Here is a 25,834-nt window from a genome sequence, read left to right on the forward strand (position 1 = left end):
ACGATCTATTTTTTGGTTTGTCTGATAATTAAATCTAATAATCATCAACTCCGACAGTTGACTGGAAGAATAAAAACCTTGAACCAATAAAATAGTTATAAATATTACCACATGAAAGGCATCACTCAATTTATAAGCCAAGCATATTTCAGAACATGTACCATAATAGGTTTTATAGTAAAACTAAAAAACGAGTAATATTACAGATTAATAAGATATTTAAAGACAGACAAATTAAATTATTGAATTAAATAATTATATTGTAATTATGTGCAAAATATGATAATACAAACTACAACAGTAGTTAGTAGTAGTTGTTCTCAACTCGTAGAACCTATATTCTCCACAGCACATGAAAGCGGCAAAAAAAAGAGCTAAAGGTAATTTCCATACTCTTAGTTAGTGTTTACAGTATAATTACCTTCTATGCACATGCATATTCTTATTAGAGCTACTGAACTTATAACCAACAGCATCATGTGCTGCAGTGGATGGCAAAGCATCTAAAATACACATTGTATCTGAGAATGGAGTTATAAAAAATGATACGCACTCGGTTTTGAGTAAATTCATCACCTATTGTTTGAGAGTGTAAGGCAGTGGGGGCTCACGAGCACATTCTTTTGTCTTCATGATTACCTTTACATGAGGTTGTGGGTCACAGTTTTGATTTAGGATTGAGTGTGTCTCTCTATTAAATACCCATTCTAAATTGAATGAGAAACCGTGCATTGGCGTGGAGGGTCTTTGCTCTTCTATGATAATGTGATATTGTGATTGGACACCAAATAATGCCAGGGATAATCATTTGCACTGCTTTTTATATTCCACAGAGTGGCGCCACTGTCAATTTTGCAAAAAATACCTGCATGTCAAATGATCACTGCCACTAAATTGAAGAAGAGAAAAAAAAACAGCTTGGATAAGAGAAATTACTTACATTTTTATTCCAGTCAATAAACTTCCTGTCGCTATATGATTATGCAACTATACTTTATACAATACAACATAAGAAGGCAGTCTTAGTGGACAAAAGGGCGTTTTTTTTATTGTATATTTTGAAATATTGATTGACTAGAAAACAGCCCCTCTGTAGTTGGAATTCAGCATGTTGCTTGTACACCAGACCATGCTGTACATTTTGGAAATCATTATTTCCTGTAACAAGTCTCCTGCTTCTGTGCTGCACCAAGGGTCATATTACAAAACCATGCACTGTTATTGTTTCTCTAAGTTCCATAATGACAAAGAGGAAATGCCAATAGAAGAAAGTTCATGGAAATAATGAAAGATTCAGTACAGCTTAAAGATGGCCAATACAGGATTGAGTTGCCTTTCGGGACACCACACGTCACACGCCAAACAACTTCTCTGTTCAACAAACAGCCGAGACAATAACAACAACAATGTCTTTACATGTTACAGCAGCTTCATCATTGTTTCTTTTTATTATTTTTCCCATGACAACGTTCAGAAGCCAGTTGTGTTTGTTTGTCCTACACCGCCTCCCCCTGGAGAAGAGGAGCAAGCAGCACCAACCACAGCAAACTAACTTTCTTTATAACGTTTTGTTCAAATAACAAAAATATGTTTGTACTAAGTCTTCTTGCTATAAAAATCTTGTTTTACAAATATGTCAAAAATATGTTTTTTGATCTTGTAATGTTTTCAGTGAACAATTCTTATATCACCCTAAAATATAGTCTGATGGAAGTGACTGGAGGGATGGATGAGTTACAAAGCAGGTAACACTATCAAGAGATGTGGATATTATGGGATTAATCCCAGTGAGTAATAACGTGCGATAAATCCATTTGTGTGGTACATTGTAGAGCCCTGATGTATGAAACGAAAAGAAGGCATTATGGGAAATTACATATGATACAAAAGAAGCAATGAACCTAAGACATTTCAATTAACGATTTTCTCAGTTCATAATTTGTCCCTCATATTTCTTTCATGGATTTCCTGAATTTTTTTGACCATAGACCAGACTCCAGATGCATTTTCAGTTTGAACTATGTTTTGTAATAGTTGCTGTCATCTGGATGTTATCACATCAATCGACCAACAGGACATTAAAACAAGATCACATTCTGAGGGATGTCTGTGCTGTGTAATAATATTATTATCAAGCCATGTTTAGTGGATATTTCTGCTTTAAAAAATAATGATTCACTTCAAATAAAACCTAAATGCAAACAGCAAATCAACCTCTTTTGGCTCGTGACCTCTTACATTAAAAATAGCAGCTTTTTGGGCCACATTGTTGATACCAGTTCCATCAGAATGATGTCACGAGAAGCAGAGGCCACGACACCTGCCTTGACGGCCATGACAGCAATTGATTTCCTTCATCTACAATTGATCTCCCTCCTCAATAGTCCTGTTGAATCTCTCCCCCTCAGAGAAATCCACATAATGTATTGGTAGAGGCGTTGCTCTCATCCAGGTGTGTCACTACTGTATTGTGTGATTGATGCCGCCAAAGAACAAACGGATGAAATGTCTGGTGCTCGGAAAGCAGGGGACACAAGACGTTCATCTGACTCAAGGAGGATCTCTATCCTGCGCTCACGGTCCTGTACGTCTCATTATGCCTCCTTGGAGCGGATCAATGAAGCCCGCGGCGTCCTCCCACAGTACTTTCGGTAAACGTTAGGGTTTTCACTCTGCAGCTGACGAGAGATTCTTCCTGTCGATTCTGTTCTGAAGAAAGGTTAACCTTCAGAGGGAGGATGTTTCTTTTCCCGCTGCGTCTATGAAAAGGATTCAGACCCGAGCGAAGGCACACGCCATGTTTTATTCACCACAGAAAACGTGGCGAGCTGTGAATAGAAAGACAATAGAAATAATCTCTGCATTAATCTGACTCCTTTCAATTTGAATTATGGAAACAAGAGCAGCCCTTTTGATGAGATAGTTTACTGTTTTGAATGTGAAGTTGGAATGGATTAAAGGCTTAAAGTACAGCAGCTGCACATTTTATTCATTTGTTTTTATTTGATTTGTCTGGCAGAGTATTCAAAATCACATCGGCAACATTTAAAACACGCGACTGAGACCTGCTGCTACTTTTCAGAAACAGGTTTTTAAATTACAGACTAAGACTATATCTTGTTCCACTTTGTAAGCATTATTTCTTCAGCTTGCAATACAACCAGACAACTTCTCTTAAAATTAAAATATGGTCAACCGTCAAACACACAGAATAGTATGTTTAGATACATGAAACATTAATTCGGCCACATCTTGCCTGGCTCCAGTTGTAACCAGATCTCCGTCTGGCCTTGTCTCCTCTGATCCCAATGTGGCCAAACACAAGATAACGAGCATGTTCAGTTAAACCAGAGCAATGCGAGGGCCCATGATCACGCTATTACCCAGGTATACTATCCAGGTCCAATTTTAAAGGGTAACTTAGCTTTTTTCCAACCCTCTTCTGTGTTTTTGTGTCTGATCGACTAAGATTCTTAAAAATTGATTCAGTGTTGAGGGAAAACACTGGAGAGCAATTTGAGGGTTAAGTGCCTTGGCCCAAGGACACATCAACATATATTACAGCTGAGCCAGGGATCGAACCCGCCGATCCCTCCGATTGAAGGGCGACCCTGACCCTGAGCCACCATCGCCTGCTCTTCAATTTGCATAGAGCTTTTATTTCATAGTGAACTCTGAATCTAATAAATCATTCAAATACCTCACCCACAATGTCGAATTCAGAAAGACATTCACCCGTGACATTGAAAACGTTCATATATATTCACAACAACGCTCCTCCTGGAGCGAGACTCTTTCCATAATGCCAGACGCCATACGGTTACATCAGAGCCCGTCAGTGGCAGAGACCAACACTTTTAAAGCGAGAAATGGCGTAAAATTGCCTCGATCATATGATTACATTGCAGGCCGTGGCTCAACGCTGCTACCGAGGTCAAAAAGTGTCGTCCCTATAAGTCAGTTAAGACATAAAAGGAGGAGGAACCTCTTGATAGCAAGTTTGAATGAGTCTTTAAACCAACCTTTTAGATCACAGATGGGAATATTTAAAGCTTTAAAACATTACAGATTGTTTATTTAACCATTTCCATATAGATATGTGTATATATATGGAAATGTATGTATATATATATATATATATATATATATATATATGTATATATATATATATATATATATATATATATATATATATTAATATATGTATATAATGAAGGGTAAAGTGACTCATTATCTCTGTCTGACTTCACAGCCTCTCTCTCTCTCTCTCTCTCTCTCTCTCTCTCTCTTTCAAGCATGACATCACCGTGCACCAGTGCGGCTGGTGGGTGCTGTGTTCATCTCTCTGTTGGCAGTTTCAAAAAAGCCTCAGACACGCAGCAGCATCAGCATCAGCATCCACGCGGGCAGCGACATAATCACCGCACTCGTCTGGTGCAACATTCACCCGACGCTGTCGATCCAAGTCCGGCGGGACAATGTATCACCCCATGTTAACATAGGTTTGAATGAGCGGGTGTGTCTCACCGCAGCATTGTGCTTCACACACGCGAGTGCTGTCGCCTGCAAGCAGCATCTCGGCATATACCTCCACATTTCCCTGAACTGAAGGACACCGAGCAGCTCCACTGGAGCAGACAAGTGCCTTGCCTAAAGGGGACTTCCAAGTTTTTTAGATGAGATCGGATGAAACTTTAATGACCCCCGTGGAGATGTCAGGTCATTAGAGCAGCATAGAGGATGGGCTCTAGATAGGAATAGCTCAAAGGGAGTATATACTGCGAGGAACAGTGTGAGGAGAGCAAATTGGGGACGAAATACATGAGCACTATACATTTACACAAATAAACACCGTGCACCGTTACTCCATAAGTACAAGCGGTTGCTTGCATATTTAAAGTCATATATCAAAGTTTCATCTGAACAACAATCACAGATTCTTCCGTCTGCGTTAGAACCACTGAATGTGGCGTTTGGAAAATTGCTTTACAGAATGAACAAAGACGTATCAGACAAAGGGGGAAGCGACAGAGAGACAAATATAGACAAAGCCAGAGATAGAAACGAGTCAGAGGAAACGCAGAGCTCAGTTCAACTGGGTTACAAACTTTTTTCATTTTTTTCCCTGCCTCCATTTGTGTTCTCGCTCTCTCTCGAAAAGGCTTTGTCCTGATTTGGCATGTGTCTGTGCATATGTAATATCTTCTTTTCTCGCCTAATCAACAAGGGGGAGGGTGTTCAGAGTTAATGGGACACAGAATGGAGTGGAATATGTTGAGGAGGCAGAAGAACCAGAGGTTATGGTATCCGCCTCACTTTGAAAACAATGCACTTGCTTGCTGAAACTGTCCTCAAGAGGTTGTTAAAAATATATAGAATTTATGCCTTTTTAAAGCTGTGGGCATCACAAACATTTTCGTTTGTTCTAATTCAGATGAGTCAACTCTTCAGTATTGCGGTTGACATGGCATGAAGCACATCGGCATGTGTCAACACAACTTTTTCTCTTTTTTTATTCAAGAAAGCATTTCAAAAGAATGTTTTTGTTATTATGTGTTGATTCTGGCGGCCCCTGTGGACAAAAGTGGTAGTGTTTCCGAGAGCCAGAGTCTGCTCCATGCAGTCCTGTTTCTGATTCTCCCGTGTCCTATTTCCCTTGCTTCAATCCTAGCAATAAGGACAGTGATATGTCGTTTTTTAGGTAGAATCAGACACAATGACGGCATTAAGAATAACTACATAGAAAAAGCCAATATTCTCACTTAGGTCACAAACACATACATTTGCACCAAGGTCGATGTGTCAACAGCCAGCCAGAGGCCCGACACATGACGCAAAGAGAGCCCCTGACTTTCAACGACTACCACACATCGCTTCCAAGCTCATATGTCTTCTCATCCACAAACTAGGACGCATAGCTTGTCCTTCTGCCTCAATTTGTGAATGAGCGACCGAAAAAAACATAGAACGTAACATGAAGATAAAAGATAATAGCTAACCTCACTTTGCGAATTAAATCGCTAGTCAGCACACTGGTCCGATTATAATGTTTGGATTGCTAAATGTCGGTGCAGATTCTTCAGCAGCAGTGCAACAGCAACAGAATAAACTATCAGTTCACATTTCTTTACATTGTTTTCTCCGTGCCCCCCGTTCCACCAAAATCTGTGACCCATCATAATCTATGACCTGATTAAGAAATCTAGCCATGTTGCCATTAATGTAAAAAATTTCAATACTGTATTGTCGAGTGGTGCAGCGGATCATAACAGAGATCAGAGCCTTGGATTCGGATTATAGATCGCATTACCACTGAAGAAAATAAAAAGGGAGCAAATCTGACTTTTAGATACAGATACTAAATGCATATCATGGCTGGTACACTCGTTTGTTGTTTCACTATAGCAGCTGGGATACAAGACTCAAGGCTATTTATTTTTGCCACTAATCCAAAACTCATTTCTAACACTCTGAATTCTGTAAACCATCAACACTTCTTAATGTTATTATTTTACGTCGTTATGGTAATTTATATTGTGTGTGTTTTTCTTAATAAAACACACAATTTATGGAAGGAAGTCAGAAAACAAAAGAATTGATTTATTATTGATTAATACAAATCTTAATAAGTCAATGGTAGTGTTAATGATGTATTATAATCTGCTTAGTGCTAACAGATCATCATTCATCTCCAATGTCTATTAACATCTCCTTCAAACAACTGGATTTATTAAAGTGAACATCTCATAATCTTAGAATTTACCTTTGCCCAATACTCTGAACACATCATAATATAAGTGTGACGCTGTGTTCAACCAAAAGTTGAGTAGCAAAGTCAATGCACAGATGCAAATGGTTACAACGCAAAATCAAACAAGCAAACAACGCAAATCGGGCGAATGGCTCGTTGCGAAAAAGTCCACTTATTCGCGAAAAAATTGCGTGAAGCTGAGTTGCCAATCAGCGTTGAGATGCTCGGCTGTCATCGCTGTCATTCTGTCTTTGCTGAATCAAACTGCCGCTGGTGCTGGTAGCGACCCTCATTAGGACGCAGTTCGCATTTTATGGACCCAGACATGAGGGCGTTTAGTGTATAAAGCAGAACTAGTGGTTATCTCAATGGTAGATGGCGGCAATTGTAATTGTTTTTCAGAAAAAAAGCCAGGCCGATAAGCCACGCCCCCTTTCTCCGTGGAAAAAGCAATGAGTGAGTAAACTCACTGAAAAAGCAATCTTTCTGAGACCCATTAGTTTCTGTGACACTGGAGGGTAAGCGTATGAAGAAGATGAGTTTGATAAAATACAAAAAACGTTCTTCCAGTAACAACAAAATCATTGTTAATACATTTAAATGACTGATTAATTGGGATTTTGTGTTGAATTTTGTGTTTGAGGGGGGTGTTTGCGCATCTTTAAGCTAACAGTTGTCCCGTTGTACCTGCAGGAGCATAATGCCTTTCAGGGCTTTCCATTTTCCAGCTGCCGCCTCCTTGTGGCATTAGTCACCCCCCATACAGTGTAGTTCCTCTCTTCCACCGCTGGGAGTCGCTGCTGCAACCGGTACCCACCTCGTCTGTCAGTTTGTCTGGCAGTGGTTGAGGGGGAGGGGGGGGGGGGGGGGTATTGTACACGAGAGAGAGAGAGAGAGAGAGAGAGAGAGAGAGAGAGAGAGAGAGAGAGAGAGAGAGAGAGAGAGAGCTCTTCCTGCCTCCTCTCCTGTGCGCAGCGCTCCGGCCTGACCGCTCCTTCCTTCCTCGTTTCCTCTCTCTCTCTCCCCGCACACAGCTGGCTCTCTCTCTCATCTCGGATGCTGGCTCTGCCTTCTCCTCTCGCACGCCGCCTCGCGCCGGACCCCCTCCCCCTTCCCTCCCCCCTCCCGTCCTCCCCCCCGGAAAAAAAAACAACATATACTTCGGAGAGGCGGAATGACTGACTGACCCGTTGTGCATGGTCTGAATTTCGGGAGATTCGCACGGCCGGAAAGGAGGGGAGTCCAGAGGGGAGAAATAACGGAGGCTCTCCATCCCCCGAGGTAATCTATTTTACAGTAAGAAGGCGCAATGTCATTCCGCTCGTCTCACACCTTCTGTCTGTGCATAATGCTTGGAAGAAGAGAGAGACAGAGAGAGAGAGAGAGAGAGAGTGAGAGTGTGTGAGAGAGAAAAGATGCTAGAATGTGACAGCCTGATGGCTGGCTGTTGTATTTGGTTCGATGTGTGGGCCAGATGTGGGCTTTTATTCGCTATTATGTGTCCGTTCAGTCCGAGGCGTGGTGTGGATTACGTTTGTTGTTTGTTTGTTTTCTTATTCATTTTGTGTATTCTTCATTATGATGCGTTGATGGGCTGTGCACGCGCTCGTATTGGTCATGGATTGAGAATGGAAAACCCCCCATTTCATCGAGACTCGCCATCCATATATGATATATCCATCTATGTGAGTGTGTGTGCGTGCGTGTATGTGCGTGCGTGCGTGCGTGCGTGCGTGTGTGTGTGTGTGTGTGTGTGTGTGTGTGTGTGTGTGTGTGTGTGTGTGTGTGTGTGTGTGTAAGGATGTAAAAAAACAGCATCGCTTTCGGGCTGACCCGAATGCGAGCGACATTCGCGCGACCGTCACAGGTGACAGCGGCGCATCGTTGGCCGGCCTCGCCGTCTTTGTGTTGCCTTTTGCGGGGCCATGCGATGAGAAAAAACAGCCCTTCCTCCCATCTCCCCTCCTCCCCTCCATCCTCTCTTCAGCCAGCATAACCAAGCGCGTTGAGCTGGATGGAGAGCACCAATTGCTGGCCCAGTGTGCTCCAGCTCCGGCCTGACTGACAAAACCTCGATCGCGCCATGTTGATCAGCTCCGGGCAGCCCCCCCCCCCCCCCCCCCCCCTCCACACACACACACAACACAACACACCACCGCTGCAGAGTAATTCATCTCATTCAACACATTGCCAGGATGACTGTGTTTCAGCAGTCAGAATGTTTGCTAGTGTTAATTATGTGTGCGTTTCTGCTCTGTGACCTGGCAGAAAATGCATGCTGCGTGCGTGTGCGTGTGTGTGTGCGTGCGTGTGCGTGTGTGTGTGTGTGTGTGTGTGTGTGTGTGTGTGTGTGTGTGTGTGTGTGTGAGACTGCTTATACTGAATTGGTCCCTGTACACATTGCCTATAGTCACATGGGTTTGGGTTTGCATGGTACCTTGAGGTCGCCTCATTGAAAGTTAATCCGGTGTTTTCTCTGAAGGTTTGCCGGAGCTTTGGGGATCACAGATCCGTCTCAAAGATGGAGGAGTTGCCTGGTCATAAGAAGTGAAATGTGATGGACATTGAGGGTGGAAGGGGGGTGGTTGAAAGACCAGAGAAAGATGCTGCCGATTGGGCAGAGCGGATTGTGTCTGGCAGTGAAACGTCTTGTTCACTCGGCTATCAGTGGGCTGCTTCTTCCCCATTGACCGGCGTGCCTGTACGGCATGTCCTCCAGATCGTTTCCCATTAGAGTTGGAGAGGGGAAGCGTGACAAAAGAGCAGTGGATACACGGCGGCTCCAACATGAGCTCAGCAGCTCTGGTGCTGTGTTTGTGTGTGCTGAGGTGAACAGCGGAGAGCTGATTGCTCATTTGCCTTTTTCGATCTTCTGCATCCATGTGGGTGAGATAGGAGAAACTACAACGGATCAGCTGTCAGTGCTTTGTTCTCCCTAGCTAGCTGTTGTGTTTTTGTGGTTCTCGTGTTTGCATTGACCCTTCACTTCAAGCGGTGGTATTCCAGCACTTTTGGCTTTTGACCCTTTCAAGGAGCAGCTCAAGATGACCAGAAATCTGCTCATTCGCTCTGTCGTTGGGAGTCAGATGAGGAGATTGATGCAGCTCTTGTGTTTTTGTAAGATAAATATGAAGCTACAGCTCGTAGCCTGTTAGCTTAGCTTGGCATGCAAACTGAAAAATGTGTAGGGTGGAGGTGGAGGGGGGGGGGAGCTAGCCGGGATCCTCCAAAGGTATTCAAATCAACAGTGCATATTGTGTCTGCTTATTCTGCACAAACACCAAAGTGTAAAAAAAAAAACAACAGACAATTTCGGACTTTGCGACAGATTTCTATCCCGTGATCCTCAGCAGACATCAGTGTTTGTAATACAAGCTCTTTTCTCGTGGCACGAACATTTCCACATTTTCTTGTTCTGGGCTGCCAGAATAAAACACCAAAACGCTTGAGTCAACTGACGGCTACGCGCTAGATTAGCAGCATCTCAAAGCGGAGCTGTAAACACTTAGCACACACAGGTGAAGCTGCCAGCCGGTGTTCTCGTCACACAACATTTAACTGATCAAAGAGCTCCTCTTTCCAAATGTTGCCACGTGCTTTCCGGTAGCGCACGAAGCAGCATTTCAGGAAGCCAGGAGTCTTCAGAGTGCATTCACATGCTACTCACAATCAGAATCAGCTATTTTTGGCCATGTATGTTTATACATACATGGAATTTGACTCCGGTTTCACGTAGCTCTTTATACTTTTTTAAATACACAATACACAATAAACAAGATCAATATAAAAAAAGACATTAAAGAGATTAAACAGTAGTCAAAATAATGCAAGTAGTGCAGATGGAGGAGTCTTGTTAATCGGGGCACAATAGAGAACCTCCCTCCCCATTCCCGTCTCCCACCCCTCATCTCTCTCTCCGTGTTCAACAGCCTCCGGTTCTAATAATGTCAAGCTGATGCCAAATGTTTTAAACTGGTCTTTAACGTCTATGAAAAAATGAATCTACTTCTCTCTGGATGTATTCTCCCATTAAACATTGTAAACATCAGTTTATGGTCTCTATCTCTCGTGTCAAGGCTTCTTCTAATGCAGCATGATGTTCATTTAGTGAGTTATAATCCAGTTAAGACTCAAATAGACCATAAAGCAGGATGATGCCATAGGCGTGGCTTACTTGCGATTGACAGGCCGCTACCACGCCGTTGTCCGTGTTTTCTTTTTCGAACCAGAACCCTTTCCACAGTGTGTTTTTCAGGTCAAGATTTTGGTCCCTTAAAACTGCCGAGTTCAGCGTTTGTTTGTTCTTGGCTCCGCCCTCTCGTTTAGGTAAAATAAAATAAGGCTTAAAAAATTGTGACGCCACGATGCTGTCGTCCACTTCTACATGCATGCTCCTTGCCACAGATTCACATGTGCATGTCATGTCCCCCCCCCCCCCCCCCCCCCTTACTTACGTCACTGGTGAAACGAGTGAAAAGAGACGCACTCTGCCACGGTTCAGAGAGATGTTAAGAGCGTGTTATGGTCTTTTTCCCAAAGATGCTGCAGCCTCAACAGGCTTCATTACAATGTTACATTTGGAAGGTGATACCTTAGATCTGGACAAACTGCTAGTCTTTCATGCCACTTGGATTCATCTCAGCGATGTCACTATCTTCCCACATCTAAGCAATTATCTTGATGTGCACACTGTTATTATTAGAAATAGAAATGATAAACCAAACTATGAAAAATAGACCCTAAAATGCTCTTTCAAGCTTGTAGTAACCTAATTACAATGTCTGCCTCAAAGGTGAATCATAATGAGGTTGCATGCCAGTGAGCTGTGTTTGTGACTGCCCTTAAAGAGTGATGTGACAACTAATACAAAACCTGAGGCTGTTAGATCATCTGCGCTTCAACTGCAGGCGCATCAGTCCAAAAACTGCTAAATAATTCAATACCTCAAGGAGTATAATGTGAAAAATCCACAACAAACTGCAGTGAGAAAGAAGAACAACCTTCACCAATTGAGACTATCCATCGGAGATACTATATCTAGTATATAGGGGCGGTTGACAAATACTTAATTAGTACAAGACATCATATGACCCACTTTTGGAGAAGCATTAGCATGCTTCAGTAACTTCAAAGTTCAATTTTTTTACGAGTGGTTATGTTATTATATCTTCCCCCTGAAGACTGCATGTAAGATTATTTAGAAGAAGCCGCTGTAATTAGCTGGGGAGTTGCTGATGGTGATCCCAATAGAAGTAGTACTGCTAATACATGTGTCATAATATTTCCCATGTAACACGATTATTTCCATGGCCAAAAGCGGTTAGTAGTACTACAATTACTGATCATAGTAATATGATGGTGATATCAGTGATAACTATTCGTATGCACAATTGCTTTTTTTTTAGCTAACCACAATCACAGCGGCGGCGATCACAAGCCGTGATACTGTTCTTCCCAAAACCACGATGAGAATCAGACATCTATCGACCCGCCCCGATGATCTCAGCTGATAACTGATAACACATTGGGAGAGAAGGAGACTGTGTGTTGCCAGGTCATTGTATTCCAACATGGCTGCATCCGATTCATATCGCAGCTGGAAACCGCCGGTTGTCGACCGGCCAACTATCTCTTTATTCCTTGAAACGTTCAGAGCAGAAAGACCGGAGGACATGCAAAGAAACAGGGCCAGTCGGTGACATTAAATGTTGATTGTTGGTTGTCTCGTCTGTCAAATGTTTTGCACCTTCCGCCGCGTGGAAAATGTCTCACCTGTGTAAACATACCTGGTGAATGAATGCTTCTGATTTTGGTTATAGCCCACGTTTACTTGTGAGGGATAATAATAATAATAAAAATAATGATGGTAATAATACGTTAGTTTATGTAGCACAATAAAAAACAACATCATCATGAATTGCTGAATTGTTGTGTGTGAAATAAGTCAAGATGACAGTTGAAAGAAAACTCATAATTGTGAGTAAATTTATGAAATGAAATGAAACACTATGACTAAACAAAACAAAAATAGAGAGAATTTAACTGAAAGCCTTTATAGCAATTTATATCAAACAAACATACCGACCAATGACATACCAGCATAAAATAACATATTGGCAACCAATATGAAATCAACTGCTGGTATTATTGCTGTGCTATTTCAAAGTTATCCCCCGGCCTTCAATTTTCAAGTCAGGTGTTTAATTTATAGTTGAAGGCCTTTCTCGTCAGCTAATACTCCGCAAGGTCGCTGCACATACACTGCTCAGTCCCTTAAGTACCGTAGAATTGGGTTTTACTCCTGTTTTAATACAACTTAATTACATTTCCTCGAAAAATATCAAATTTGATTTTACATTATTTGCAGACGATACTATTATGTTTTTTAGACCTCCAGTCAAGGTTGAGCGTAGGTTGTTGATGCAACCTTTTCTTTTCGACAATAGTGTGTTATTGTAGTGACAATAAAGGCCCAGGATTCTATTCACCACTAAAGAACAAGGTTTTCAGCTGGGAATGACTTCTGTACAATGTATTCGCTATCAAAAAGCGTAATGTTATTATGATGTATTCAAATGCTATCCTGTATCCTTCAGCTTTTGTTGAGCTGCGTTCACAGCAATATAAAATAGATATTAGAAAAACAATTATGGCCTAATAGTGTATAATTAAAACTACTAATGCAAAGATTTTCCTTTTTATTACAGCATGTATTTAAATAAAAAAATAAAATCATTCATACTCTGTTTTTTTTCTGCAGATAACCACGATAGATGACAATGAGGATATCATTTTGCACCCTGTTGAAATGTTTTTCTGGGACGTTGGTGAAAATAGTTAGTCTAGAATCTTGCTGTCAAATATAACTACCCTGGCAAAAGATTCTGAAATTGGACAATTCAATTGTTGCATCTCTACTCTGTACCCAACCCTGATATCAAGTCAAGAGTGTCAGTACTTGAGGGTTTTGACAAAAACCCTCAATGGAGATTTACAGTCTGGTTATTGTTCGGGAGACCTCTCCGTTACGATAAATAAAACTAAAGCACATGGTTCAAGTTAGGAAAGGATCGTTGCCACGGCGTGCTACTTCCTGCATTCACAAATAGAGACCACGGTTAACTTCACGTACCAGGTGAGGAACTAATCCCGAGTGCACGTAATACGGTCACTGATAGAGGTCTAGGGAGGCCAGTGTTGACCCACGTTGTACCTGCGGTGTATTAATACCTCCAGCACGGATGAGGTGCTAAAATCAGGTGATGGAGTGACCACCAACCATTTCCCCTCCTCTCTGCAGCCTCTACTTGTGGGTCCGGCTGGTTCACTAATGGATGCTGACAAATAACAGCTGCACTTTGCCTCCCTATCTCAGGCACTGAGTGGTTTTCCTTCTTCTCCGCCGCCCTAAGAGGAGAGACGAGCGGGAGCGGGAGTTGTGGAGAGGGTAATGGTTGTTTGTCGGACGCTTCATTTTGTCACTCGTCTTTTCGTTCATTTTCGCTCGATGGTTGGAGTGTTCACTTTGCAGCCGGGGAAAACTCTCCACGCAGAAATTTGCCCTGCGACTGCATTTACCGCGGCACTTGTGTGGTCGTGGGGACAAAAAGAACACTCGAGCCCGTCTCACTCTGCTCTTGTTGAATTGTGTCATTTAGTTTACTTTAGTAACAAAGATGGTGGACCGGGTTTGGGCCGTCGTCATTGTTCCAGTCGGTCCGTCATCCTCTCCGTATCTGGCGACGCTCCGGACCCGGCGCGTCCCTCTGCACCAAGGGAGACAGTAATACTCTTCCTAATCCACCTCTCACAGCATTGCTCACCCAATCAATCCCCCGCGGAGTCGGAGGTTGCCAAGTTGCGGTTGCCAAGTTGTGGTTGCCGTGGCAACAGGGACTCTGAGTTTCGCCGTGATGTCAGCCAGGTGCGGCGTGGCAGTTTGGGCTCTGACAAGGCCGACCCTTGTTGGGGGGTAACGAGCAAGGCTCTCTCCGCGTATGAGGCCGAGGTCAGCGAGGGGCGACTCCTAATTAGCTTGGAGTGTGCGAGGGAGAGGGTAAGGGTGAGGGTGATGGAGAGCGTGAGGGTGCTGAGCTGGTGGACGTGGTCCGGGAACACTTTCCCCCTCTTCAGGTTTGTCGCCGCTTGTTTGTGGACAAATGCTCATTCATATATATATATATATATATATATATATATATATATATATATATATATATATATATATATATATATAAAACACATGCATGTGTGGCATGTGTAGCAAGTCATAAAACAATTGATTGGCCATTGAATGATGTTCCTTTAACAATGAGAAAACTAGTTGCTCTCCCTCAGGTTTCTTCCCTTTTTTCCCTGTAAAAGGGGTTTTACTATCTTTATTTGGGGGAGTTTTTGCTGATCCGATGTGAGGTCCTGGGACAGGGATGTTATGTGTACAGACTGTAAAGCCCTCCGAGGCAAATCTTGTATTTGTGATTTTGGGCTAAACAAAAGAAACTGAATAGTAAAGGCTGGGTGTAGATACATTTTCTAACACATTCCGAACTCGCAATTCGTCAATTACCAACACTTCATCAATGGCCCCACTCATCTGATTTAAGCCTCTCTGGATGTCCCTCTAACGTTGGCAGGGAACAGCGGGTCCACGACTTACTGTGTCTCTTCAAAACGGACTTCTGTCTCCACAGAAAGGTAGATCCAAGCCATAAAGCTTGAAGCTCTAAAATGAATTCAGAAAGAATGTGCCAAAGAAAAACTAGCCTGTATTCCTGCCAATCCCTGTCTCATTTGTTTTAGCGCAGTGGTCTCAAACAAGTAGCTTGCAAGCCATATGCGTTTATGCGTTTGATAACGCTCATGTTTACAATGTTTACTGAGGGAATAAATCAAGAGAGAAGTAAAGTCATTTTCTTATAGACTTTTATACAACCAGACTTATTTTTGCGACCAGAGAAGTCGCCCTCTGTTGGTCAGTCGAGATAATGCAAGTTTTAGGACAAGCCTAAAACTCTGCCCTTTATTCACGCCCTATGATTTCAGTCTGCTGAACAGGAGAAACAATACTTACCAGAGCTTTCAGACCTATTTACCTGCTCACTCAATCTATTTAACTGAAAAAGCCGATTGTTCTGTTATTTTGGTATGCTCAAATGAAATGTGACTTTGCATGCCCTTGTCGTTTTCACATCTCGTGTGTGTGTGTGTGTGTGTGTGTGTGTGTGTGTGTGTTTCTGACTGGGTGGGCATTGGAGGAGTGGCTGCAGCCCGATAGCCGTTCTTTGTTCTCACATGCCTTTATCGTATATGAACTCTTATGTGTAAGTGGGCCTCACATAATTACAATGAGGTTCGTAGCCATAATCCTGCAGAGAGAAAGTCATTATGTCCTGTCGAGCTTTTTGTGAGCTGTGAAGTTTATTGTGGCGGCGAAAACACACATTTATCAATTATCACCTTGATGAGAGCCATTGTCACTCAGTTCTTTGGCTGTGACAGAGAATGAATTCAAACACATTTTTCACCGATGGCGGCGGAGAAAGAATTTTCATCTGCGTGTGAAACTAATGGTTTTTGTTGTGGGCAATTTTTAGCCCACTTGTGAATTTTGTATTCTTTTTGACGCAGATAAAACAAAACCAAATGACATTTGACTTCATATTGGCAACTATTTCAAGTGATGGAAATTAGTGAAAGTGTTATTTTCACCCCAAACCACCTTGGCGCCATTGTTTAATTATTTCATTAATTTCATCCTGTTGTTTGTTGCGCTTTTGCTGACATGGCACTTTGGGTGGAGTCTTTTGCATTCGGCATGGTGTCAGTGTAATCTCTCTCTTCAGGCTGCGTCCTTGACTGCTTCCTGAACAAAAACATTACTAAACTAAAATTGATCTGAAGTGGACATTTCATTTCAGAAAATACATTCTTGACCAAAATTAATTCTCTACCAATTATTATATGAAGACGGAAAAAAAAGAGAGGGAATATATTTTCTATTTCCAAGTTAGTTTTTATATTATAAGCATTTTTTTTTACTTTAAAGGGCATTTTGGCGCCCTGAGCCCTCATTAATGTCTGACCCTCTGCAAGCATTTGCTTGCTTGCAGGTTTTGCATGAGTGGGTTTTGTGTTTGTGTGTGTGTGTGTGTCTCTGTGTGTGTGTGTGTGTGTGTGTGTGTGTGTGTGTGTGTGTGTACGCGTGCAGAACAGGAAGTGGCGTTAGGCCAGTGTAGCCCAGCATTGTCTGGCTTCAATGCCACTTCATTCACTGTACTCACATGAGTGCCAGCGTCCTGACAGCCACTAATCTCCTCTTTATCTTTAAGGTTTGCTCAGCACTTTGGTGTCCCATTCAGACGCGTGCGAACCAACGATTTTAGGCAGCAAAGCAGCACCGCTAGTTGACTGCTCTACCATGTCCCATTTTATATTCTTCCTTTTCTTTTTAAGCATCTAGCGACAAATCTTGTGACACTTTTGGGCCGACCATAACTCCTCTCACTTGAAGGGAGTTTTCAATATGTCTCAGAGAATGTGCTTTAACGTGGCTCTCTGCACTGACTGTGCTGAGCGAGTGGGGGGATGGGAGCAGCAAGTTCAGTCAGCCAACCGTCAGCCAGACAACTTGAAATGACTTCAATTTATGATTTCATTTGACTGTATTGATTTTTTACATGATCACAAAGTGCACGTACAGGAGTGAGCTTATTGTTGAATCTTCTCTTTTTATGACAGCCGACATAAAAACAGTTGAGAAACAAGAGTTGGATTCAGATTCATATTGATTAGAATATAGAACCTGGAGAACCAGCAAATAATGTGGCTCGTCAGACTCAGTTAAGTTTAGCTTTTTAGTTTTAAAAAATTACAAGGTGACGTCACTGATATGTTAGTGAGCGTGTGATGTAATTTGTCGACTTTTTGAACAAGCGTCAGATTTCCATTGAAAGTCGTTCAACACAGGATACATTCTAACCCCTGAGTTCTCATGGAGCAACACCAGAAAGTCAGATTTCTACTAATTGGGACACGCAGATGGCGGTGAATTCCTGGAGGGCGATATCGGTGGACGGCGGTGTGCCGGTCGACTCTAAACCGTCGTTGCGCCACCTCCTGTTCTGGCGTACAGAAAAGTAACGGGGACTATAAACCGAAACGTGTCTGTCGATGCAACTGCGTGGCCAGCCGCAGTTGTAGTTGCAAGAGTGTATATCGCCCTGAACACGGTTTACTTAAAAGGGGCTGGGTTTACGCGGCAACGTCGCCAGATTGAGGCTCGAATTACACAGAGGGAGAGCGACGTCAATCTCCGCTCGGGCAGACATGAGCCTGCTCCGCAGTGGATCTATAAAGAAAACGGCTACATCAATGCTCTGAATCCCACATACAGAACTCAGAACAAACGTCAGCATGTTAGCATGCTGTCGACGCGTCCTTTCTGCCGGTGAAGGGTCACCGCGCTTTATTGTCACACATGTCGAGAAACACAAATGTGTTCCGTCCGCGCACGTGCGAGTGTCCATGGAGCTTAACTTCCTAGTCATCCTTCATTCACATTTTTGTCACCACAACAGCCAGAGTGAGGCCATGGGTGTGTAAACATTGGGACCTTTTGAGCTTGAAGAAGATATGAGTCAACAGCACCAGCAACAAAGGAGCTGTCGATGCTTTTCCCTGGTCACGACAAACTGCTTTTTTACATTTCCAGGAGGGAGACTGCAGCGCTCATTGATTACGCTGTTTGTTTATTCTCTCCTGGAAATGAAGTAATATGCAGGAACATTACGAGAGCTAATTAGGTGGAAAGGTCTCACTATGAGACATTTAGCCGCAAAATAAGTAGGGAGGTTGTCGTTTACAGTCGCCGCCCGTAAAATAACCCCTCGGCTCACCAGGCCACGCCCATGCTGTTTGCGTACCGCTGTGGATTCAGGATTAAAAAAGGAGTGCTGTCATTGGCCTGGCTCAGGCTTGACACACACACACACACACACACACACACACACACACTACACTGATGCAATCAATAGAAACCCACCTGAAAGTCAACGTTTGGTGAATGAGCTTATAAAAACTTAGAATTCACCGTTTTCTATCAGTGGTGTTTACATTTTGCCGGTACACCGCATGACAATACAGATAGAAAATAAAATCCTTACAGGACTTGGACTTGTTACATTTTCATCAGTTCTTCTGGGTCATAGAAAAGATTGATTTGAATCCGCTTTGATGTCAGAATGAAAATAAGTACACTTGGGAAATAGAACGGGATGGAAAGAAAATGAATCCAAAGATGCTTGCGCTTCTTTTAAACTGGTGTGAACAGGCCTTCGGACAGTCTCGGTCCACCATGTAGGATTCTTTCTGAACGTTTTGTCGCCGGGTTGAAAAGAAAAACAGACTCCAGCATTTGGCAGACTGCTGACTGAAAATGTCACACACGGCCTCCTCCGGAATGAGCTTCTGAACACAGCTCAAAGGAATATATTTTCCCTCGGACCTTTACTCTTTGACTAATAAGGATTTGTCAGGTTGAGCTCTGTGTCTCACTGATGACTAAGCATTGTGTCTGACTTAGAGATGAAGAGACTTTGCCGTTTTATTGGCTAAGGGTCAAATCCCTTGGAGATTTTTCACTCAGCTGGGTAACATACTGCACTCCATGTGTTCAACTATGCAAGGTGGAGCTGGGAATTCCTTATTTGCACTCCACTGAGCTGCCGTAGTAAAATAGCAGTGTGTCCTCACTTATCTCCGCCTTCGGGCTAAGTTAATGAATCTCATTGATTTGTTGCAGTGAAATAACACAGTGTCCTTAGTTGACTCGCTGTCACCTTAATTAATGGGAGACATTGATCAGACTATGATAAGCTGGATGTGTTAGACCTTTCTAGGCCTGGATATCTGTGACTATCTGTGACTACATGAGGCGTAAATTCACATTTTCATTGCCAAACAACTTACATTCTACACAAGAAGTTGTTTTGCATCAACAGCTGTTCACGGTGACAATGCTAACATGTAATTATTACCAGGTTAACGTTTGCTGTTTAACTCAGCAAATGTTAAAGGAAGTGCAGCTGCAAGTACGGAAATGTCTTTGACCAAATTGGATGGCAATCAATCCATTCCAGACAAAAACGTCAATGGGAAATGCAATCCTCATGTTGATGCAAACAGGAAAGTCAGGAGGATGACTGGGATGCATCCTCTGCGCCCCGTTAATGTATGTGTATACAACATGTAAGGCAATCCATAGGATAGTTTGTTCAGATGTTTTTGACCCAAATGCGAGGCGACCAAACGTCCTGGTTTGACCTGGATTGTCCCACTGGTTATTCCTGGATCCGGACAAATAATGTGGAAAACACCCCAGCGTCACGCTTTTCACCTGGTTTAAAATAATAGTGTTAATATCACACTTGTTTTAAGCGCTTTCGTTGACGTCAATCATGTTCTGTCCCATTCCTGAACTCAATATAGAAAACATGAACGATGCACCACTGTGTCTGACTTCAACACCGATTTGCCTTTGTGCGTGTCCATCCACAAATGTGTTGTTGTCGAGGCTGTTGCCATGACGCTCGCGGCTCTGTGTGACCAGTACGCTAACAGTAAGCCGTCAAGACAAGTGGTTTCTATAGAGCTTCAGGTGGCTTACACCTTCCTTCGTATGATAACTGGTGATGAAAACGCTCACGCACGGTGGAAACCTTAATACAGAAAATCATATTAAAATGTCCAGAAACCCCTGAATAATAGCTGGCAGAGAATGTGTCACATTAAGCCATTCAGCCAGCAGCCGCTTGTGCACATTTAACCTGAACTGATAACCCCGCCCCCATCCTGCCAGTGGGCATGGTTTAAGACCTTAAAGAGGACTCTGGAAGGAAGGGCACTGTACGTTATTGCATTTCGTGCAAAACAATCCGAGAATACCTAATGCGGCTGAACATGCCTGACTCTTTCTTTTCCATTTAAATTGGTCTCTCATATCTACCTGCTACTCGAAGCATGTAGCTTCGGCTCGGCCTCTTAGGTTGAAGCACAGCGAGGGCAGGAGAGGAGAGAATATTAAGGTGCAGTGAGGAGAGTGAGGAAGGGGATACAAGTGCGAAAGGAGGCAAGAATGGGCTTCATGTACGCGGTGAGCGTTTCTCACCAGTGGCTGTGGGAGCCAGTGACACATGAAATATGAGAGACAGCAGCACTCTCCACTATTTATAGCCCTGCAAGAGGGAGAAAGAAAAAGCGCACACTTTAGGGCATGGTTTGCCATCATTTTTTCATCCGCTAAAGAGGAATTGTGACCAATTTTTGTGTTGGACGGGCTTCGGACAGGCCGGTTCCACGTTTGATAGGGTTGCAAGCTAGATAGTGAGATACTAAATAAGCCCCCCCCCCCCCCCCCCCCCCCCCGCCCCCATCAATTTTTCTTCTTTTGTATAATTTGCTGATGCTCGGGGGGGAATTGCTGGTCCGTGGCTTCGTGTTGTCGCTTTGCGGCAATTTCAAACCCGTCTGCGGCTCGTCGGCACTGTTTATTGTTCAAACTGCTAAAAATGTATCAGCGCTGCCGGGGAACGCAACAGCACGTCCTGTTCTGCCCGAGATAAATGATGAAAAGAAGCCAAAAGGAGCCGAGTCAAAGTGGGCGCGCGCAGCTTCAAGAGTCATTCCGGTTATGTGATGATATGTTGAGATGACGCTCCGACCTGTGCGTTGGAATCAAGACGAAGCTGTGAATCTCACTAGAAAAGGATTAAAGGGCAAAATGGATGTAGATACAAATTCATGTTTGGGGAACACTCATAATTAGACAGCATCCACTACTGCAGAGGTCATTAATAAGTGGGCCGCGGCTCGGGTCCGGACCCAGGCGATAATGTATCAGGACCCTGGACTTATAACCAATTGATAATTGATAATTATTATATTTTATCAGAGCGCTTCTATTTTAACCGTTGCAGCTTTTCTAGTTTTTCCGGCACTCAGTTCAGTGGTCCAGGAAACACACCAACCAATAACATGCGTTGTAAATCATATCACATGACGCTACCCTGCCAATCAAATGTGTGTATTTACGATATACACAGACGAAATAGTCTAAGAAATATGTCAGAGAAGTTATTTCACGTGGTGTTCTCTGGCGAAACCAGATTCTTTAACCAGGGATGGACAGACTTTTTCTTATATGTTCAGTCTTCCCACGTACAGTTTAAACCAGAATGTCCCATGTGTTCAGAGAACGTGCCGATAATTAACGGTGATGTGAAGCGCCACGAGACAAAGCACACATCTTTTGAGCAAACATTCTCACTCCCACCAAAAATGAATGCCCAGCAAAGTAAACCTAAGAGCCCAATATGATCATAATCCTCAAACATTCATTCACGACCCAACAAAGATGAAAACAGAGAGAGAAATAGAGCTGAAACAAGAGGTTTCAACAACCACAGATAAGGTCCCTGCACAGAAATGCCTCTTATTAGAAGATGAGAATTATATTGCTGAATTTAAATTAAATACTGCTGCACTACAGCATAACAACAAAAGAAAGAAAGAAAATGCTGAGTAGATCTGGACTGCTCTTTAATTCTTGACATTTCATTTTTTTTCTCACAGTGCCCTGACTTGCGTCACGCCGCCAACGCCACAGTCAGCTCAGCTGCCGTCGTTCTCATGCTCAGAGTGGTAGCCTCGAGCAGACCCACCCTCTTTGATGCTGCCTTCCAAAAGCGATTTCTTCACTGATGTCATTTCTTCTGAGAAAAGCCCTTCAAAGTCGGGCTGATGCATTATGCATGGCGCTACAGTAGCATACCGGTGTGCTCGTGGTGCTCTGGGACAATGACAGTGATTCTCGCAGTGCTGGCTGAGAATGGGAGGCCTTTGTGCTGTGTCGCTCAATGGCCTCCACATTTAAGGTTTCATGTTTTCTATATTCAAAGTTGTGTGACTGTGAAGAAGGCTGGAGGAGCCTTTGAATTATTTTAGGATTTCGACATTAGTTGTACATAAAATATTTATGATGCTAATATTTTCAAATAGGATTTGCAATGCCAAGGCCATTAAATACAATTATGTATACATGTTCTGTTCTACAAAGTAATAATTAATACAAAATACATTTCAACCTGGCTAAAGAGCCAAAAAATGCTAATCCCCTTTTTTATTCTCACCAGATATGATTAAGTGATATTTTGATCTCCATTTTCCTATTACTTTGAATATATTATTGAAAGCATTATGTATTTTGTGGACGTTCATGACATAAAAGCAGTATATTGCTGTCCACATGCTAATGAGTTCACGAAATCTGAGAGAATGGTGAACTGAACAATTTACAGCGCATCTCAGGCCAGATGAATGTAACAGCAACTGAAATCTATTTGGCTTAGCTGCAAAGTCTCTCATGCAATTGTTTCATATTGTCTTCATTTCTTGGCTGGTTTGATGGATTTGGAGCTAGTTGTGGTTTAATGTTTACCTCCAAAGGTTGGAAGGAGAGATGTGTTTCAAAAACATTTGGAAGTATCTACACAAAAGCATATGCCGCTAACATTAACAGATTACGTTAGCAAATCATTAACTGGCGTTAGCGCTTTCATGCTCCGCTATCTGCTGACATCCTGCTTTTGATTTTCAATGATTGTACCAGTGCTTGAAGACCTACCCGGCTTCACTTAACCTTTATTTCATTGTCTTCTGTGTGGATCTCCAAGTGATGAGGTGGTTCACTTTACGCTGTGATCTGTAGCTTTAGCGTCTCCCTCTATCCTTTTGACCTGTTTTTACTGCTGAATCAGTTTGACATCCTGATCATTTCTTCAAACACATATTGTAGACCCCTCTGTCTCATTCTCTTTGACATTACTTTTTTGTTTTTCCAAAAAAGTGGATGCCATCTTTTTGGAGAGTGCTGTCTGTGACCGTGTGAGCTCCAATTGTAACTAAAACAATTGTAACTAAAAAAAACAAAATTATCTTTGTAACATTTTCTGATTTAAGTTGGAAGTAAAGAGGAGCAGTACATAAGGTCATTGGCAGCAGCAATGTTCCACACCTTATACAGTTAACAGAGTGGACATTATGCTAACAGTCCTGCAAGAGCTCAGCGGGGGTATGGAGCATTGGATCAATCCTGCTGCTCAGCACCGCAAGTCAACGATCTAATTAGCTAGCTGATGTATATAAGGGGTAAAGGTGTGGGGAATTTAAAAAAAAAAAAGCCTAAAAATACCTCTAATTGCTGTTTTGTAAGAGGTTTTTTTTTGTTTGTTTTCTTTTTGTCTATGTATTAGTGTTCACATCTTTCTTGTATTAGCTGTTATTAGTTTTGTATTAGCTGTTATTTAGTTATTTTTTGGGTTTTAACTTTAATAGGTGGAGGCTTCAAAAAAGCCCTGTTGGCTTTTTGTCTCTTCCTGCACTTTTATATTCATTTATCTCTGTTGTACTTTTATTTTATTGTTTGAAATGTGCAAATAAATACCTAAAAAAAAAATGGAGGAGAAATATCACTTCTTTGCTAATAGGAAGACATGGGTATAAAACATAAAGAGTTTGATCATGAATCGATATGGATTTTGCCATTTTAAAGCCTGAGATTTAATTGATCATTCTTGCTCTTATTTTTGTGATGCATCTCGAATATTTTGTCCTTAATACTCATAAACTGAACCTGCGCTTTTACAAGAAGCAGACACCCTCTGCAAATTTAAACTCGCCCCACTTATTTACTTCACCGATGAGCATAAAAAGCAAACTGTAAAAAGCAAACCTCAGGAGTTTGCTTCTAAAAACCACTTGCAACTTTTGCTCCTGACAAAACACCCCCGTGCCTACGAAGCAGTCGACTTTGAAGTGTCTTAGACGGCGTCTTTCATTTCCGCGTCCTCTCGTTTCACAAACAGCTTTGTCACGATGCGGAGCCCGTTGTCGCCGAGCACTTTGAATTCCTTTGCGGGTTTGTAGGAGGGCAGAGCGAGTTTTAATTTGTCTTTGCGCTGTGTTTATCGCCGTTGTAACCTCTGTAATTATACCATGTGGTGGAGCCGCACGAGAAACGTGGCTCACCCAGAGGATCCGTGGAAAAGCATGTATAATTCATCATGTCGATGGTATTTTTAGTCGCTCCAGCTTGTTGTTTAGAGACGGAGATGTAGCGTGAAACGGGGGGCTACTTTGTAATGAAGATGAAGATCTGCTCCTCGAGTGAACAGTTTGTTTTCCTCCTCCTGTAACTTCCATCCGCTGCCCGCTGAAAGGTTGAGTCCCATTTTTGTATTTTTAAAATCTATTTTCAAAATCAACACTGGCCCCCTAGTTATTGCCATTCCCTATTCTTACTCAACTGATTTTTTTCTTTCAAGCGAACACACTCTGCAGCACTTTTCAAAGCGGTGCCATTCCTGCGAGTGCCATTACACCACATGAAAAATGTAATGTCTTAAGCTCTGGATTGCTCACATTTCCCTGTTCGTTAGAGTGGCATAATTTATTAGGGAAAGCTGGGAGTGACTTCTTTTTATTTTAAATTGGAGACGACTGGCGACATGATGTTTCGAGTCATGAGAAGCGACTCTTTAAGAGCACTAATCACAAGTCTGCTCCGTAAATGTGAAATGATTTACTCTGCTGTTGAAGACTTTGTTCCTGTGAAAGGTCGATACCAGTGCGTGTGTCTCTAAATTGGATTTCGTCATTTTATCGAACACAGTGGATAATCTAGGCGACCTATCTGTGTCACTTCTCCCTCTCAGTGTGTGTGTGTGTTCACCAATAAGAGCATATTAGTGGTGACCTGAAGTATAGAGGGGTATAGTCGTGTGAAGGCCACTCCCCCTGGCCTGAGGTCAACCAGAGGTGCTCTCCCAGGTGTTGTCCCATCAACGAGCTAGCAGGGGCGTCCCACCGCGACCCAACAGTCTCAGCCAATCACAAGCTCTTTGGACTCTGACCAGGACTTGTTTCCTAACCTAAGGGCTTCATTTTTGATAGGGATCTGTTGAAATTTAACAAGATTCTTCAATACTAAATCCAAAGCAATAAAGGCAAAAAAAAGATGTAAAACTATAT

The 25,834-nt window shown here is 42.5% G+C and overlaps 1 protein-coding gene across 2 annotated transcripts in view; it reads left to right on the plus strand.

The window, feature by feature from the left end:
• The first annotated feature begins 7,753 nt into the window (after positions 1–7,753).
• Positions 7,754–25,834, plus strand: part of ctnnd2b (catenin (cadherin-associated protein), delta 2b) — a 149,156-nt gene continuing 131,075 nt past the window's right edge. The window contains exon 1 of one of the 2 annotated variants that reach the window (XM_068571621.1): positions 7,754–8,032. The gene's annotated coding sequence lies outside the window, so the exon portion shown is untranslated. Of the gene's footprint in view, positions 8,033–14,837; positions 14,885–25,834 lie in introns of those variants that run through there. The other variant, XM_068571620.1, reaches the window with a different exon arrangement.

Source organism: Clinocottus analis, unplaced genomic scaffold (genome assembly GCF_023055335.1).
Source record: "Clinocottus analis isolate CAN_PGR_092001 unplaced genomic scaffold, fCliAna1.0.p SCAF_11, whole genome shotgun sequence".
NCBI classification, from domain to species: Eukaryota; Metazoa; Chordata; class Actinopteri; order Perciformes; family Cottidae; genus Clinocottus; species Clinocottus analis.